At 40.5% G+C, this 19842-nt stretch overlaps 1 protein-coding gene across 1 annotated transcript in view; it reads left to right on the top strand.

Moving 5' to 3' along the window:
* Positions 1-19842, top strand: part of HS3ST5 (heparan sulfate-glucosamine 3-sulfotransferase 5) — a 294869-nt gene that overhangs the window by 118683 nt on the left and 156344 nt on the right. Inside the window, exon 2 of the mRNA XM_060238341.1 lies at positions 10050-10242. The gene's annotated coding sequence lies outside the window, so the exon portion shown is untranslated. The remainder of the gene's footprint in view (positions 1-10049; positions 10243-19842) is intronic.

Here is a 19842-nt window from a genome sequence, read left to right as displayed (position 1 = left end):
TATATACGTGGAGTGATGAAGGGATCCCAGTGATGTCTACGGAGATGAAAGAGCTGGATAAAGATCCAGTAGGAAAGAAGTCAAAAGAAATCAAAATGGAGACATTGTGCATATCTACAAAAAGGAGGCAGAAATCAAGCTGGATTAAAGTTTTTGCAGGAGGAAGTGACGGTGTGGAATTCTCATCGTTTTCAATAAAATGGATATATGTGCTAAAGGGAGAAAAGGCAGACTACTTTAAGAAGACCAAGTCGTGGAAAGCTTTTAAAAAGAAGGGATTATACATTGTTGCTCTTTCTTGTAATTGGTTAACATGGAATTAATAAAAGGGAACTGGCATACGGCCTTGAATGGTTTGGAAACGACAAGCGAGACTTCCAGAGAAGCGTGACTTTGAAATGCCAAAGAGACTCTTAAAATTAAAATGCTCCTTTTTTGCTTGCTATTTGATTTATAAAGCGTATTTTTAAAAGTTAAATAGAGCAATTTAATAGAGAGTGGATTATAGAAAGGTATGATTTTTTCTATGGGTTAAAATAAATAAAGGTGAGAGAGGAGGCCATTTTCACTTAGAGATTCTGTTTTTTTGAAGTAAAATAGAGCATTTTAATAGAGAATGGATTATAGAGAGTATATGATTTTTTTTTATTTAAGAAAAATAATTATGGAAAATGAGGCTGTCATTGTTTATTAAATTTGTGCCTGTTGTTCTGTTGTTCTTTCTCTCTTAGGGTAATATGGAAATAGGAGATATAGTCTCAAAAAAGTTTAATGAAGTTAAATACTTAAAGTTAAACACTTAAATATCTAACTTAGATAAATAACTAATTTGGGTCAATTTATAATACATAAGAACATAAGAGAAGCCATGTTGGATCAGGCCAATGGCCCATCCAGTCCAACACTCTGTGTCACACAGTGGCCAAAAAAATTTATACACACACACACACACTGTGGCTAATAGCCACTGATGGACCTCTGCTCCATATTTTTATCTAACCCCCTCTTGAAGGTGGCCATGCTTGTGGCCGCCACCACTTCCTGTGGCAGTGAATTCCACATGTTAATCACCCTTTGGGTGAAGAAGTACTTCCTTTTATCTGTTTTAACCTGTCTGCTCAGCAATTTCATCGAATGCCCACGAGTTCTTGTATTGTGAGAAAGGGAGAAAAGTACCTCTTTCTCTACTTTCTCCATCCCATGCATTATCTTGTACACCTCTATCATGTCACCCTGCAGTCGACGTTTCTCCAAGCTAAAGAGTCCCAAGCGTTTCAACCTTTCTTCATAGGGAAAGTGTTCTAGTCCTTTAATCATTCTAGTTGCCCTTTTCTGTACTTTCTCCAATGCTATAATATCCTTTTTGAGGTGCGGCGACCAGAACTAGACAACACAGTTATTTGGAAGCTTTAAAGATCTGCTCCTGCTTATTTTTTTTTAATAATAGATCCTGTTGATATTGTAATAGATAAAGTACTGTCTACTAGTTTTATTTTGGTCTTTTGTTATTTTTATTTTTTTATGTTGGAAACAATTAGGGTAGTATTAATGATAAAATGATTATACTCATCTTCTCTGCTTATGATTATAGTTATTACTAGGGTTTGTAGAATCTTTCGGGATCAAGTGCCGTGTTCTACTGCTGTGCAATGACTCAATGCACAGCAGCCAAGAAGGTCTGAGCGCCTGCTCCAGCTGCAACACCACTGAGGATGTTCTCCGCAGCTGAGAACGAAACGTCTGGAAGGAAAACTTTCTCCAGTAGAACACGGCACTTGATCCCGAAAGATTCTACAAACGCTAATGATGTTACCAGCCGTGAAAACCTGAATTCTTTGATAGTTATTACTGTTAAAATTAGTACTTATCCCTGATTTGGTTAAGATTACTTAGTGGCTTTTATTTTGTGGTTGACTTTGATGCTTTTCTCATTTGTTGGTATCAAAGATGAATAGTTTAGATTCATATTATAAGCATAAATAACAAAAAAAACCCCTATAATAAAATAATATGACTGTAGAATGTATTGGATTTAAATGTAAGACTTGCAGGTAGAAAAAATTTAACATCAAGTTTGAAAGGTAGAAATGTAACAGCTATATCTATTGCTTTTCCCTGTTTTGTCCCCCCCCCATTCCTTTCCTTCTTTGCTTCTGTATCTTCGCATTTTCCCCCTTTATACTGAAAACCAATAAAAATTTTAAAACTGAAGGATTTTTGCTGCAATGTGAATAACTTGGTATAAACAGGGGTCATTTCATAGAAAAAGAAGTGCCAGAGCTCATTAGCGCAACTTATTTGTATATATCACACACCCCTGACATTACTGGAAGGAATACTAAATTAATCAGCTAAAAAATCTACCTTAAAATGTTTCTTGAATTATAATTGTCATTAGAAAACCTTACTCCCATCATGCTTTTTAAATTACTTTCTCTTATGTGGCCACAGTGACATGATGAAGATTTCCATTAGTCTGCTTTATATGTTCTGGTTATTTTCCCAATTTTTGTGATGAAAAATATTAGAAAGTTTGTCAAATCTTAGAGTTCAGTAAAATTCTCACGGGGGTTTTGAACAATGGAGTCCAGAAGCATGTTTTTTTTGGGGGGGGGGGGGGTTGGGGGGGAGGGTGTTAAGAAAAAAAAAGAGCATAATAAATGTAGAGGTTCCAGAGCTCCACTCCAGTGAGCTCCTGCCCAAAATGAGGCCTGTGTATAAGACTAGTGAAACTGCTTAGGGGAGTTTCACAAATCTTTTTCCACACCAGTTTATCATATAAGAGATTTGCTTAGAAAGTGAAAAGAATTCAGGAGTCCATGAAGTAATTGGAGTTAGTGGTAAGGTCAGATCTGGGAGACCCAACTTCAGATCTCTGCCATGAAGCAAACTGGATGAACTTGGACAATTACCCTCTTTCAGCCTAACTTCCTCACAGAGAAGTTGTCAAGATAAAAAGACGGCAAGAGTATGACATACAATGCCCTGTGTTCCTTAAAGGAAGGATGAAAGAGAAAATATGCTCTATAAATGTGATAATTTAAGAGTATGTTTGATGATTTTGCTAAGCATAGATATTGTTAATGGATTGTATTGTAGAGATTTTGATATAAGACATCAGGAACACATCATGAAGATTTAAGATTGTGGTAGATCAGCTCTTTGGAAGCCAGCAAATTGCCAGATCTACAGTCCATCAATATAAAAGATATAATCCCCTGACAAAGAATTCAAAATGAACTTTATAATTAAGAAAAATCCATTTGGATATAATATTTAAATCTATCTGTATTTTGGAGATTTATGGGACAATATGTTAAGTGCATTTCAACAAGAGACAGTTGTTTCGCTCATCCATATGTTTTGATATGGAGACTTTGGTTCTTGTGATCTTAACTAGAATGGAACAGTGTAAATAGTTGTAATAAGACAAAGGCACAATTGAGTATTATAAAGAATTTGATTTTTTTAATGCAGTGAGGCTTATTTTGTTTTTCATTGATACTTTACGCCATGGTCCCATTTCCATTTATTTATACTTATATTCATAGCTGCTCATAGATGATATATCCTGCTAAGAGATACAGCAGGATACAGTAGATTCCACTATCTAAGATTCCAGTTGTCTGTACTTTAGAAAAATTGAACCATTACTGATGGATTGATTCAGATTTAATGAGATTCAAAATATATATTGCTGGCTATACAGATAACCTCCCTTCACACCCGCACCCATCACTTTTTATGTCATCTCAAAAAACATAAAATAGACTTGTTTCTTTTGTATGAAAAACATTTGCACACATAAGGATGTAAACTAGAGTTTTTATACAAAGTGTGAAGGGATATTTCAGTCCTTATACAGTCAGGAAAATTGACACAGCAACCTCCCCCCCTCTCCACATCCAGAATATATTCTGCACTTACCCTTGGAGCAAGTAGTTCCATATCAGTCAAAAACAGCAAGATCAGTATGAAATCAGGTCTGTAACAATTAAAACAAAACCCAGGATGTATATGATTTCTAAGATCAGGGCCGTGTAAACAGTTCAAATAGAAGTATTACAAAACATCAACTACCCCTGCCTCTCGGGAACCAGCATGATAACTATAACTGTGAAATCCAAGATAAAGCAGTAAATGTGAATTAGAATCATTCATAACAAATGTAATACAGAATGCCTGACAGGCATAGTCATATAGAAAAAAGACAAATGAACTGAGTTAAAATAATGCAAGGCATGCAAAGGAATTATATCCTTTGAAATAAGGCTTTATGTATTAAGCATGGCACTTAAGTAATAAATGAATAAGATTTTGCAAATATGAAACTACAGACTGTAGGAATGTCCCTGTTATTAGATGTCCTCCTCCCATCCCCACAGTATTTTTTCTGTAGAAAAAGCCCAACAGGAGCTCATTTGCATATTAGGCCACACTGCCTGGCCTGGGAGCACGTGGCTGCCACATGGCTGGTTGAGCCAGCCAGAGTCCTAGCCAGCCCAAGTGGAGCTCCACTCCTGTAGGCTCTGGCAGGAAAAAATCCTTGGCCACACACATGCATCTTGCTCTACTTAGGATAATTCTATACCTCATGCAGAAAACAGAATCACTGCTTGTTTCTATAGAAAGTATGTTAGGTGCAGATCTTGATCCAGTGTTTGTATTGGCCCCTAGGTGTGGGATAGTTTCATGAGTATCGGAAGGTAGAAAGTTTTATTTACTTCTGAGCCCAAGTATTTTAATACAACTCATGCACGAGAAATGCCATAGTTAAATTACTGAAATTTTAGTTCTAGATTAATATATGAATAAACAATTATATTGGACCCCTTCAAGAATTTGGTAGGCAAACTCCAGGTGGGGCCTGGAGATCCTGGAATTATGACTGATCTCCAGACTAACTATATTATTTCCCTGGAGAAAATGACTGCTTTGGATGGGGAATGTTATGGCATTTAATTCCACTGAGCCTCACCCCTTCCCCTAGAACCCCATCCTCTTCAGGCTTTACCCCTAAATCTCCAGGACTTTCTCATACTGGAGCTGACAACCTTAAACCTGGCCTAACAGAACTGACAGAAGTCCGCAAAGAAACTATAGCTATGCTGTTACTTCCTTAGATGAAATCAGAAAGGACTGTTCACTCTGGACTTAAAAAAAAAAAAAGGGTTTTCAGAAACTGCAGTAAATATAATTAAGATTGGCAAGATTTAGAGGGAAATGAGATTACAACATAAATGTAAACCAAAGGTAAAGAAAATTGTGCTGACTTGCAGACTGTTGCAAGACAGGTCAGATTATAAAAGAAAATGAGGGAATGGCAGCATAATTTCATTAGTACGGTTGTAGTGTCAAGTGCTAGGAAACATTCTTAGCTCACATTATGGTCGTTTTCGCACTCACCTTCCGCCGGCGCGACCCCCCTCTTCACCGCGCAGGATCTGCGCGGATTTCGCACTAAACGCTGCGGAGCAGCCAGAAAAGCCGGAAGCTCCCGGTGCAAAAGCCGCTCAAACTGAAACCGCCAAAAAATAGTTTGGCGTTTGCGCGGCTTTTAAGAACATAAGAACATAAGAGAAGCCATGTTGGATCAGGCCAACGGCCCATCAAGTCCAACACTCTGTGTCACACAGTGGCAAAAAATGTTATATACACACATACACTGTGGCTAATAGCCACTGATGGACTGTGCTCCATATTTTTATCTAAACCCCTCTTGAAGGTGGCTATACTTGTGGCCGCCACCACCTCCTGTGGCAGTGAATTCCACATGTTAATCACCCTTTGGGTGAAGAAGTACTTCCTTTTATCCGTTTTAACCTGTCTGCTCAGCAATTTCATCGAATGCCCACGAGTTCTTGTATTGTGAGAAAGGGAGAAAAGTACTTCTTTCTCTACTTTCTCCATCCCATGCATTATCTTGTAAACCTCTATCATGTCACCCCGCAGTCGACGTTTCTCCAAGCTAAAGAGTCCCAAGCGTTTCAACCTTTCTTCATAGGGAAAGTGCTCCAGCCCTTTAATCATTCTAGTTGCCCTTCTCTGCACCTTCTCTAAAGCTATAATATCCTTTTTGAGGTGCGGCGACCAGAACTGCACACAGTACTCCAAATGAGACCGCACCATCGATTTATACAGGGGCATTATGATACTGGCTGATTTGTTTTCAATTCCCTTCCTAATAATTTCCAGCATGGCATTGGCCTTTTTTATTGCAAACGCACACTGTCTTGACACTTTCAGTGAGTTATCTATCATGACCCCAAGATCTCTCTCTTGATCAGTCTCTGCCAGTTCACACCCCATCAACTTGTATTTGTAGCTGGGATTCTTAGCCCCAATTTGCATTACTTTGCACTTGGCCACATTGAACCGCATCTGCCACGTTGACGCCCACTCACCCAGCCTCAACAGATCCCTTTGGAGTTCCTCACAATCCTCTCTGGTTCTCACCACCCTGAACAATTTAGTGTCATCCGCAAACTTGGCCACTTCACTGCTCACTCCCAACTCTAAATCATTTATGAACAAGTTAAAGAGCATGGGACCCAGCACCGAGCCCTGTGGCACCCCACTGCTTACCGTCCTCCACTGCGAAGACTGCCCATTTATACTCACTCTCTGCTTCCTATTACTCAGCCAGTTTTTGATCCACAAGAGGACCTGTCCTTTTACTCCATGATTCTCAAGCTTTCTAAGGAGCCTTTGATGAGGAACTTTATCAAAAGCTTTCTGGAAGTCAAGGTAAACAACATCTATCGGGTCTCTTTTGTCCACATGTTTGTTCACCCCCTCAAAGAAATGCAACAGGTTAGTGAGGCAAGATCTTCCCTTGCAGAACCCATGCTGAGTCTTCCTCAATAACCCGTGTTCATCAATGTGCCTGCTCATTCTGTCCTTGATAATGGTTTCTACCAACTTTCCCGGTATTGAAGTCAGACTGACTGGCCTGTAATTTCCCGGATCTCCTCTGGAACCTTTTTTAAAGATGGGGGTGACATTTGCTACCTTCCAGTCCTCAGGAACGGAGGCAGATTTCAATGAAAGATTACAGATTTTTGTTAGAAGATCCACAAGTTCAACTTTGAGTTCCTTCAGAACTCTCGGATGTATGCCATCCGGACCCGGTGACTTATTAGTTTTTAATTTGTCTATCAGTTGTAGGACCTCCTCATTTGTCACCTCAATCTGACTCAGGTCTTTCAACACCCCTTCCAAAATTAGTGGTTCTGGGGCGGGAGCTTCCGGCTTTTCTGGCTGCTCCGCAGCGTTTAGTGCGAAATCCGCGCAGATCCTGCGTGGTGAAGAGGGGGGTCGCGCCGGCGGAAGGTGAGTGCGAAAACGACCATTGTATGTTGCAACACAAAGTCCAGTGGCACCTTTAAGACTCCCTCCCCAAATAAATAAATAAATAAATATTTTTTTTTCAAGGTATAAACTTACATGTGCAAGCACACTTCTGCAGTTTAGGAAGGACTTTTAAAAGATGTTGTAGGGAACATTACTATATTGTGGAAATGTTTTGCAGTGGTCTATATGTCTAAAGTTCTTTCCCTCTGCTTTTCTAGGGTTTCTGGATCCCCATGGCCACCGGGGGGGGGAGGGTTGCCAATCCCCAGGTGGGGGCAGGGGATCCTCCAGTTTGGAGGCCCTCCCCCCGCTTCAGGGTTGACAGAAAGCAGGGGGGGGGAGGGAAATGTCTTCTGGGAACTCTATTATTCCCTATGGAGATTTATTCCCATAGAAAATCATGGAGAATTGATCCGTGTGTATCTGGGGCTCTGGGGGGGGCTATTTTTGGGGGTAGAGGCACTGAATTTTCAGCATAGCATCTAGTGCCTCTTCCCAAAATACCCCCCAAGTTTCAAAAAGATTGGACCATGGTGTCCAATTCTATGAGCCCCAAAAGAAGGTGCCCCTATCCTTCATTATTTCCTATGGAAGGAAGGAATTGAAAAGGTGTGCCGTCCCTTTAAATGTGATGGCCAGAACTCCCTTTGGAGTTCAATTATGCTTGTCACAGCCTTGATCTTGGCTCCACCCCAATGTCTCCTGGCTCCACCCCCAAAGTCTCCTGACTCCACCCCCAAAGTCCCCAGATATTTCTTGAATTGGACTTGGCAACCCTAGGTGGGGGGTGGGAATAGGGTTGTCAGATCCAGGTTGGAAAACTACTTTAGCCAATGGAACCTGGAGAAGACAGGGACTTCAGTGGGGTACAATGTCATACTCTAATTTCCAAAGCCGCCATTTTCTCCAAGGGAACCAGGGGTCATTTGGTAGAAAAAAAGGTGGTGGAGCTCATCCAGGGATTGTTATGCAGCTGCACCTACTATTCAATGGACAAGATGGGAAGAAGGAGGTGGAACTGTCAGAAAGGTGAGCTCCCACTGAATCCAAGGCCTGAAGGGAACTGATCACTGTTGTGTGGAGATGAGCTGTAATTCCAGGAGATTCCTTGGTCCTACCTGGAGGCTGGCCTCCGTAGGCTTCAGTGAGCGATATGGAGATGAGAATGGGGCAATATTGTTAAGGGAAGAGGAGGAAAGTTCCCTCAAGAATTTTACTCAAGGCCAAGTTTCCATAATAATCTTATTTTCTTTGGACTGAATCAGAGTACGAGGAGACTGCATAAATTTTCATGGAACTAAAACAGAAGTTAGGTATTGGTATAAATGTGTGTTTCTTTTTTAAAAAACAGGTTATAATAACAGTTCTTCAAATGCATGCAACCAATTCAGTGTGGTATGAGTTGGTGTTAATACAGTGATCATTATAAACATGACCACATTTCCTATGGATTGTATGTCAAAGCAATATAAAACCATATGCAATACATAGTATTTTTTTCTGGATGTAGTAATCTTTCACAGCCAGCCATATAGCAAATTTACACAAATTAATTTAAAATTAAAAAGTAAAGAATAAATTTTGGTAATATTATTTCTTATTTTCCTGGATCTGACATCTATTTTCATATGTCATGTTCAAAAAATTTTGTGTTAAACTCATAGCATTATAACTGGTGAGTCATATAACTATTTATGTTCCTCTACTAGAAGTACTTATTAGGTGCTTTTAGAGGGATTCTGGTACTATAATGTTTCTAGGAGGCTGAACAGACATATTAATGTTTCCATGAACAAAGCACTGGGGTTAATATTGATGCATTAAATAAAGGATTATTATAGGAGACTAACTTTGTACTTTGGAAATTATTAATAGTGTAGAACGCTGACTTATTTTTTAAAAGAGCATTGTCATTTAAAGAAGCAAACTTTCCCTGACATTTAATACTGAAGTTCTGAGCTGCAACCTCCTTGGTTCTTAAGCACCAGAACTTTCTGAGTCACACTGCATTACCGTAGCTGAGTCAATGTGTGTCAGAGGTGTCACTACCACAAGCATCATACAATACAGAATGAACCTAGAAGATCTAATGATTCTTTTGCTAGTATTGACCTATGTGAAATTTCTCTTAGGCATGAGGCCTTTACCCTTGAACAGTGATCATTTGTTAGGAGATAACTGAAGTAATTGTTAGGCCTGAAGATAACTCAAGCAATTGTTAGGTATCCCTGGCTGTTTTCAGTACATGCATAGAGTACACTTTTGTATCACGCGCAATGTAAGAATGCTTACTTCTTGTTTTAACTGGTTCAGGGCATATGAGTGTGATCTTGCTTCTGTTAGGCAGGATTTAAATTTTCAAACACCATACTGAAACATCCCTGCCTTGGTCTATGTGTGGCCTGCTGATCTCAATAAAATGCTGCTTCTTTGAATAGGGGACCCTGATAAATGACATGGTGGGGGTCTTCAGAAGGACAGGGGCACTGGTAGACATTGCCAGTTTAGTCTTGTTCTAATTCATTGTCTCTAGTTACTATTTGTTTGTCTGTTTGCAGTGCAATAAGGTTATGTATGACTTGCTTAGAAGTTTACACATTTAAAAATAGAGTGACATACATATGGTTCAGATTTATATAACAAACTGAAATACTATAGCTTTTCAGAACAATAATAATTTTTCTTTTCTTCTACAGCCTTAAGAAGTGGGATCACATTTGAGAACGCATGGCTAGTCATCTGTTTTGGATCTGGAGCCTTTCTATCATACCCCTGATCTCTTCCATAAACTCTGAAAGCACCTGAACACTGAAGATAATTTCTTCTTTGAAAAGAACCTGGTTTAAAGTAGATGTACTAGATCTTCTGAATGAGCATAAGGATAAAAAGGTTGGTGGAGTCTTTGAAAGCCTAAAGTTTCAGCAGTAGTTGTTAATGTGTATAAATTACTAGTTGGGGGAAAGGTGTTAGTTCCCATTGATGGTTAGGGTACATTAGTACTATATAATATTATTTGAGCTTTAGGAGAGAAAAATCAGCAACCTCTGTTCCTGGCAGAAATGCCATGGGGCAACTTTGCTGCTCGGAAAAAAAAGCATTCTGTGATTTCAACAATTTTGTCTTTCTGTATCCAGACATGAATGTGACTTGAATGCAAAATACGAAGTGCTGTATCCCCAAAGAAAAAAAATAGCTATGCTTGTACTACATTCAGAACTTGGAAACAGAAATATAAGCAAACAGTGAAGATAAGAAATTGTGTTCATGAGGAGCTTAATTATTAGTGTATATTACTGGGATAAGTGCATCAAAAACTAGTTTAATGAGCCTACCAGGTAAACTCAGACAGAGAAGAGTACACAGAAGGTCTAGCACATGATCTCCCTCTAGTCCACTTATCTCAATTAAAAATCTTTGGACTTTGGAGTTTTCTCTGGCCTGTGTCTGATCAGAAGTGTTGTGTTTAGCTCTTTTCATCCTTGGGGATTCTCAGCTCTTACCTCATCCTGCCCATATTTATCAACTAAAATGGGCATGTTTGTTTTACTTCATGTTTGGGAGAGTATCTCATTATAGTGGATTAGTGAGTGCCCCCGCCTTTGCAACCATTAAATTGTATTCTTTAGCTTTAGCTTGAATGAACAATTCATGTATTATGTTCAATTCTTTGTTTTACTGGAATGTTATCATTATAAGTACTGATTTTGTATACATGTTTATATTTTTCAGAGAAAGCACTTTTTATAACATGTTATTTAAAACTTCCTGAATAATTTAAAAATAATGGATTTCCAGGGTACCATAGCCAAATGACAGAGCTACTAACTGTTAAAATATTGAAAGATGTCTACCTACATGTTCTCAATTTGGCATAGGAGTATAAATAAAAATAGATGACCAAGGAGATGTCCTATAGAATAACTATTATCTAATTTGAATTTCTGACGGGAAATAGATGAGAGATGAAATTAAGAAGACTATTCATAGCTAATAACAACAAACCCAGCAACTGGAAATGTAAAATGATCAAGGTTGCATTCACACATGAATGTGCTCTGTTTAGTGACTCACTGATAGGCATGTGAACGCCCTCTAATGAAAAGCATTGTGTCTGAGAGGATATGAAAATTTAGAGTCTGATACTATTGATGAGATGGATCATTCATGCATGTAACCTACCATTAGAGACTGCAGTTTTTGACTGACAATATACATGAGTAAAGTTCCAACATTTAGTTTGTTTTTGACCATCATGATATTTGTAAGACAGAGATTTTCATGCTAAGCACAGTTTTCATAATGCTTCCTGAGTACAAGTTTAGTTAAAAAGACTGGGGATTTGACTAGCAGGGAATATTGAATACTGGACACAGAATAATTCTTTTAAAGTCCAGCTGCCTTGTCCATTAGAACATTAAGGAGTTTCGTGATTAGTAAAGACAGAGCGGAAATTTAGCAGTGTTATGACACTGTAGTCTCCTCTTTCATAATAAATGACAACATGTAGATTTCTCAGCAGAATTATAGCTTGGTGATCAATCTCTATGCCTTTTAGTAAGTTATTACTACTGTCCGTATGCTGTACATGCTTTTTCTGGATGCAAGCCATAAGTAGGAGGCAGAAAACATGTAGTTCTTCATCAGAAGAGACATATATCCCAATGGCACCAATTAGCTATTTGAAACTCAAGAAAAAGAACTGCATAATAAATATAACAGAGCAGCATCAATAACAGTCCTTACTGAAACTTACTGAAATATAAGAATATTTCAGTGATTTCTTTCAGTTGGAACCAGCAATAAGTACAAGGGAATGCTGCAATTTAATGAACAAAAAGTAGAATTTACACCCCAGTATATACAGTTGCAACTACAACTGACTTATTTCAGCCATATCATTTGGAAAAAACCTAGAAAAAGCAACTATGCTTGGATTGGGTAGTGGCAAAAGGAAACCAGGCTGTCAAAGAATACCGTGGCTAGATACCATAAAAGTCAACACGAGCCTGAGAATGGAACAACTCAAAGAAACAATTCAAGATCTGAAAATGTGGAAAGAGTCCATAAAATTGTGCATGGGGTAGAGAAGGTAGAGAAAGAAGTGGTTTTCTCCCTTTTTTATTATACAGGAACTCATGGGCACTCAATGAAATTGCTGAGTAGTTAGGTTAGAATGGATAAAAGGAAGTACTTCTTCACCCCAAGGGTGATTAACACATGGAACTCACTGCCACAGAAGGTGGTGGCACCTACTAGCATAGCCAGCTTCAAGAGGGAATTGGATAAACATATGGAACAGAGGTCCATCAGTTGCAATTAGTCGCAGCGTATTGTTGGAACTTTCTGTCTGGGGCAGTGATGCTCTGTATTCTTGATTTTTTTTTGGGGGGGGGGGGGACACAGTGGGAGGGCTTCTAGTGTCCTAGCCTACTGATGAACCTCCTGATGGCACCTGGGTTTTTTGGCCACTGTGTGACACAGAGTGTTGGACTGGATGGACCATTGGCCTGATCCAACATGGCTTCTCTTATGTTCTTTAGAGTCAAACATGACTGAATGGTTAACAACATATGCAGTTGTTAGTTAACTAAAAGCAAACAGCACAAATCCTGGTTTCAACAAGGTTGAAGTACCTTCTTGAATCAAGCTTCTCTTTACTAAATGTGGTCTAAACATCCTCTTAATGTCAATGCACCACACACACACAAACTGAAACATAGCTGGACAAAACATGTTACCCAGGAAACCTTTGATTGGTCTCCTGCTTTAAAAAAAAAATTGTCTCTAATGCAGCCTCTGGAGGCTTCACATTTGATTGCGGCACCAGCATTAGGAGAACAGGTGCTTCACACTTTTCCTCAGCCCATTTTGTTAATAAAATAACGATCCACAACTGCTTTTCTGTCCCTTAAGGGAAACTATAGAGGCCTGTAGTGGTTCCCCCCACCCCCCGCCACCTTGCAGTTCTAGAAGCAGCTAGCTTGGATTGAAAAATGATTTCAGAGAAATAGTTAATCAGAGAAAAGCAAGCATATCGTTGGCCACAAACTCCCCTGTCTATACCTGTCTTTCAATTACCACCCACAGTAGGAACACTGACTTCATTTTGACAATCCCACGTTACAAAAAAATCTGTATTTTATTTGATATCCCTTGTGTATACATTGTTTTCTTTGGATTTCTATGCTACCAATTCCAGCACTTCCTTGGATTATTTGTCACTTGCAAATGGGGATATCTTTTAACAGAATAGTAGTAAAGCTCTTTGGACTGCTTGATTCAGCTGGTGAGATGACTCAGAAAGTTTAGGTGCTTGGAGACTACTGCAGTGTGCAGCCCAGACCTTCAGGATTAGATACAGAATGTCTAAGAACTGGGGGGAAATCAGGAAAGAGAGGAAAACTAAGAGGTGGTTATAGCTGCATGTTCAATGCATTTTATTGTGGATCGTGCTGATTTCCTGTAATGGTGAATATGAATATTGAACAATTTTCCAAGTGATATTCTCTGAAAAACAGATGAAGTTTTGGTGGAGGAAAATTCAGGCTCTCTTTTCCATCTATGAATGCTGTATTTAAATTTGTTTCAACTAGGGTTCCCAATCCCCCAGTGGTGGTGGGGCTTCCCCCATTTTCAGAGCCTCAAATCCACCACTGCAGACTAGACTGTTGAAGAGCTCCAGCATGCCCAGTACACCCAACATGATGGTGTCATTCAGAGATGATGTCATCATGCTGGGCATGTCACATGGGGGACACTCTAGCATTTTGGGGAAAACTCTGTGGTCACCATAGAGTTCCCCCCAAATGACAGCGCATCCCCACTTAACATGCCTGGTACGATTATTTCACTTCCATGTGATGTCATTACAGTGCTCACATTTCACATGCACACCAAGGAGTCCAGGAAAGAGGACTGGAGTCCCCCACTGGCAGCCAGGTAAGACCTGGCAATCCTAGTTTCACCCTATCTCTCATTTTATATGGACACATATATACCACCATTATTGTTACCTCAGGGGAAAAGATTTCAGGAGCAAGGAGGCTGCGGAAGAATGGAGACGATGAGAGGCTGAAAGAAGAATAAAGGCAGATGAGAGAGGAAGTAGAAAAAAGAAAAGGCTTATGCAGGGGTTGTTTTGTAGAAAAATAGGTGGTGGAGCTCATCCAGAGATTGTTATGCAGCTGCAATACTATTCAATGGACAAGGAGGTGGAACTCTCAGAAGGAGGAGGAGGAACTCTCAGAAAGGTTCAGGAGCTGTGCTTCTGTGAGCTCCCACTGAATCTGAGACCTGGGCTTATGTAAGTGGGAATTTTGGTCAAACTTTAAAACTCATCAGGAAACCTACTATGTTTTGAGAGGAGAAAGTGAGGAATTCTAGGGTCACTGATCAAGAGGTAGACTGGCTAAAGCAAGTGGCAGAAAACAAGCAATGGATTGAAAAAACAGGGACTTGGGAAATAAGAGGTGTGGATATATATATATATTTTAAAGGAAGTCTGTGAGAAAGTAGGACTAGCACTGTGGGCAAGTAGCAGACAAGGATGCTTTAGGGGCTTGGTAATGTGGTCTATGGTAATGTAGGCCTAAAGCTGCCAGGACAGAACATTACTGCAACTTGTTGCTTCTACTTTCACTGCCATTATGACCTGGCAACTAAGGGGTAGTAGTAGGGTTGCCAAGTCCAATTCAAGAAGTATCTGGGGACTTTGGGGGTGGAGCCAGGAGACATTGGGGGCAGAGCCAGGAGCAAGGGTGCGACAAGCATAATTGAACTTCAAGAGAGTTCTGGCCATCACATTTAAAGGGACAGCACATCTTTTAAATCCCTTCCCTCCATAGGAAATAATGAAGGATAGGGGCACCTTCTTTTGGGGCTTATAGAATTGGACCACTTGGTCCAATCTTTTTGAAACTTGGGGGTATTTTGGGGAGAGGCACTAGATGCTATGCTGCAAATCTGGTGCCTCTACCTCTCCCACCCCCCAGAGCCCCAGATACCCGCGGATCAATTCTCCATTATTTCCTATGAGAATAAGTCTCCATAGGGAATAATAGAGTTCCCTCCCCTCCCCCCGCTTTCTCTCTCTCACTCACACACACACACGCTTAACTGTCTCTGGTGCAAGTGGGCATCCGTGCTGGTCTGAAGCAGTAGAACAAAGCAGGAGTCTCTGGTGCCTCCACAACCAGGTCTGGAAAGTACAGGGGCTATGCTGCTCTCTTACACACGCACTCACTTGTCTGAAACGAAAGTAAAATAAACAGAGGGGCTGCACTCTGAGGAAGTCTGCTGTTGCTAACCCTTCCCCATGAAGTACTTCCTGCTCCAATTTAAAGGCACACACACATTTTAAAACTGGACCTGTTTGCAGGTCCTGCTGAGATCTAGAGGTACATGGTGGCTGTGGGGGAAGGGGCTTCTCCACCAGCCAGCTGGCTGGGGGCGGGGGGAAGCTTGTAAAACCGGAGAATCCCCCTCTGGGACCTGGGGATTGGGAAGCCTATGCAGTAGGGACAGGAAACAGTGACGAAGATGAACACCATGTATGGTGGAACAGTCCCACTGACCTGCAGGCCCCGTTACATCACTCTCTGAAACCTCTGGGCACCAGCGCCCATCCAAGCCTCTTCCTGTGTCCTGGCTTTCCCAACTTTCAGGGGATTTTCTCTCCCTCTTTTGGTACACCCACCACCTGGACTTTTTAGGAATTAGTGTTCCTGGCTTCCTTTCCTTGCATTGCTGTTCTAAGGTGCTACCTCATGCCTGTATCTCTTGCTACCTGGCATCCAGTTGCCATGAGGAAATCTTACTGAATTTATGCAGCACTGGGAGATTAGCCACTTGCCAATTGACTGCCACCCCTTTGATGCTCATTTCAAGTACTATGTTCAAACAGTGGAGGTCTACGTGATATAGGGAACTACTAGTATCAAAAATTATAAATATTTATTGAAAATAAAATGTCCACACACACAATCTCAAGCACAGCAACAGACTGAGTAAGGTGTCCATAAGAAAGGTGTAAAAGCACAACCTTTGTATCTCACTGTGTACATGCCTTAGCCAATCTTATTCTAAGGCAGGCTCATTAACTTAGAAGTTACAGTATTTTAAAAGTTTCCCATTATTTTTGGTTAACTATATTGATCTAATTTCTTTTGCCATAAACTTCTTGTCTTTTAATGACAGAGTTCTTTATTATAAATGCACACACACAACTTCATAATAGATACACATGCACTCACACAACTTTCTACATGTTCAGTATCAGAATTTCCTCAAACACTAACAAATGCTTGTCATAGAGCAGCATAAATAGTTGTATGAGTCAGCAGCACTATATGTTACCCATTTAACACAGAACCCTTGAATGTGATTTATGAAAACAGAGCCAAGACAGAAAAGTAGAACCAAGCAATATGAAATAATGGATGCCATAATCTATATAACAAAGTAATTTGTGTAAATAGTCATCTTTTGTTCTCATAGACCTCTTAAACATGGATGTATAATAGTTTTATTTCTGATTGCCATAATGCATCCAATTACCACATAGCTTGTTTCTTCCTGAAAAAAATATTAATTATGTATTACAGAAGTGGTTTTAGATTGAATGCTTTTGAAATACAACCAAAAGGATACAGTGTCATAATTATAATGATTATATTATTAATACAAAGTCATGCACCAAAATGAACTTGTATTCCTTGAAGAACATTTTTAATCTCGGTTTTTGTTTTTTAATGCATATGCCATTATCTAATCATTGTTTTCTAAAAATTTACTTTTACTTAGAGAGACACTGAAATATCGCCTGGTGATACCCTCTTTACTTCAAGTTGGTGGAAATTAAGCAGCTGAACACCACCCTCCATACTGTGTTTGAAATTTCCCCTGCACTGTTTCCAACTCAATAGGGACAAGAAGACTGTAGTAGCCTTTTTTCTCCCTTTAACTATAGATATAAAAGTTTCCATTGTGACCAGTACAAATCACAATGTTCCCCTGCTTTGTTCCACTGTGACAGCTCTGCTCATTCGAGCAAAACCTTCTGCAGATTTCATCCTTCAGACAGGTAAAACATGCAACTGCTTATTCACACACATTCTCCGTGATCACTGCAACATTATGGAACAGTTTTCCAAAGGATATTAGGAAGGCCTCCACAATTCCATCTTTTTGCAAACCAGAATTATTCAGGAAGGGCATTCTTGTGCAGGGGGCAAAGCTGAAGTGTAATGGATCAGTTCAGGAGATGCCTAAACCACAATATGGCGTGATGGTGGCATAAGCAGTGATGGAGAAAAGGGTAGATCCAGGGGTGTGACAGGAGTTAGTTGACTCTGTAAGCCCCCCAGCCCAGGAACACTCCACTCCAAGGACCAGTGAAAAGATTTGGCAGCAAAAACCACAGTGTACCCCATACAACAGAAAAGGCAAAATGTCCTCCCTCCCCCTCCCAGGCATGTTGAGCTGACTGCAACTGCAGCCAATATGCTGCTTCCCCATCAGCAGCCAAATCCCCTCCCCCTCAGCCTCAGCACTACATAAATTCCAGCCAGGACATCCTATAATTCAGTAGGCAGGATGTGCTGCATAGGACTTTCTTTCAGTGGTTCCTAATGTACATATTTAAAGTGCACAATCTTTTTTTATTTTTTTTGGTGGGAGAGGCACAGAGAGGGCACTTAGTACCACTGAGGGAGCATGTCCCTTAATACCCAAGGGGAAAACTGAACTGCATGCTGTGTGGGTAATGGATCTCATTTTAGAACTCTTACAAGTACCCCATCTCTGAGAACAAACTGAAGGGGTAACCATATGCTGATAAATGAGCAGGGCAGGAATCCAGTTGCCCCAGGCTGAGAGCCTGCACTCATCTCCCCCATCCCCGTCACACAAGGCTGGGCACCACCTTGGCATCTGAGGCTTGTGTGTGTGTATGGGGGTGATCCACCCAGCAGTATGCTCCATGACATGCAATGGAGCATTCTTCCAAGAAAGTGGACCTTCCAGGAATATACTTCCAGGAGTGCTGCCTATGATGAGGGAGTCAGGAACTTGGCATTGTTCATTCTTGCTTGTACTTTCTCTTATGGAATAAGATGTGCAGTTATTTGCACATGTGTTGCTTGGTAAACTGACTCCAATTTTGGCAGCTTGGTAAACTGACTCCAATTTTGGCAGTCTAACTGTGAGGCAAAATTACAGCTGACAAGCATTTTTAAAGAAAAAACTGCCATAGTCGTCCATATTTATGTATAATCCTTCTAAGATGGAGGTTCTGTGGCTAGGCCAAAGAAGCTCCAGATTGGGGTGCCAACTCTCAGCCCTTTATGGTATGCTCTTGAGACTGGGACCTATCATTAGGAGTCTGAGTGTGATCTTGGATGCCTCCTTGACAATGGAGGCCCAGATCACAAATGTTGTCAGACTGGCATTTTAACACCTGTACCAGGCCAGGCAACTGGCCCCCTACCTGTCTTGCCCTGACCTGGACACTGTAATCCATGCAACAGTCACCTACAGATTGGATTACTGTAACTCACTCTACATGGGTCTACCCTTGAGTCTGACTCAGAAACTCCAGCTGGTGCATAATGCAGCAGCATGGGTCCTTACCAGGACACGCCCCCCCGCCCCCCCCCCCCCCGTGTTTATCCATCTGGTGTTGCATGAAGTGCATTTGCTTCCAGTGGAGTACTGGATAAGATTCAAGGTTATGGTACTGACCTTTAAGGCCCTTACCAGTCAGGGGCCTATGTACCTCCAGGACTGCATCTTTTTTATACCTCCAAAAGAGTATTATGCTTGAAAGATCAGAACTTATTGGTGGCCCCTGGCCTGAGAGACATCCAGCTGTCCCTGACTAGGGGCATGCAAGGCAGAGACATTCCACCAGGTGCTTGGTTGAGCCAAGGCCTTTTCTGCCCTGGCTTCAACCTGGTGGAACTCTCTGCCAAATAACATCTGCCCCTGCAGGACATCTTACAGTTCTGCAAGGTGCAGACATTCCACCAGGAGTTTGGTTGAGGAAAGCAATGGTTCTATCTTGGCATTCCCATTTCCCCCTCCCACCAGTCCCCCATGAGATAGTGGCACTGTTAGGATTTTAGCACTATCTGAAGTCAATGAAGACAAGCAGTGAATTAGATTATGATGTTTTTATTTTCATATTTAAATTTTGTTGGGTGTTTTGATGTTTCATATGACTGTGTTATACACTGAGCCTGGTTCCACTGGGGAGGACAGTTGATTAAATAAATAAATAATGTTCCAGTGGCTTTTTAAAAACTTTTACCTCTATTGCCTGATCATTCTTTTCATATTGATGACTTAAGTGATAACAAACTACTGGCTGATACCTTCTCAGTGATAATAAATTAATAGTATGAGATCTTAAGTAGGCCATAAAATTATTATAAAAGATTTTATTCCTTTATTATTTATTTTTTTGCTGGGTCAGTTTCTGGGTCAGACTCA

This window comes from Heteronotia binoei, chromosome 1 (assembly GCF_032191835.1).
Source record: "Heteronotia binoei isolate CCM8104 ecotype False Entrance Well chromosome 1, APGP_CSIRO_Hbin_v1, whole genome shotgun sequence".
Taxonomy (NCBI): Eukaryota; Metazoa; Chordata; class Lepidosauria; order Squamata; family Gekkonidae; genus Heteronotia; species Heteronotia binoei.
The sequence above is the reverse complement of the archived record's forward strand: the minus strand, read 5'-3'. Positions and strand labels throughout refer to the sequence as shown.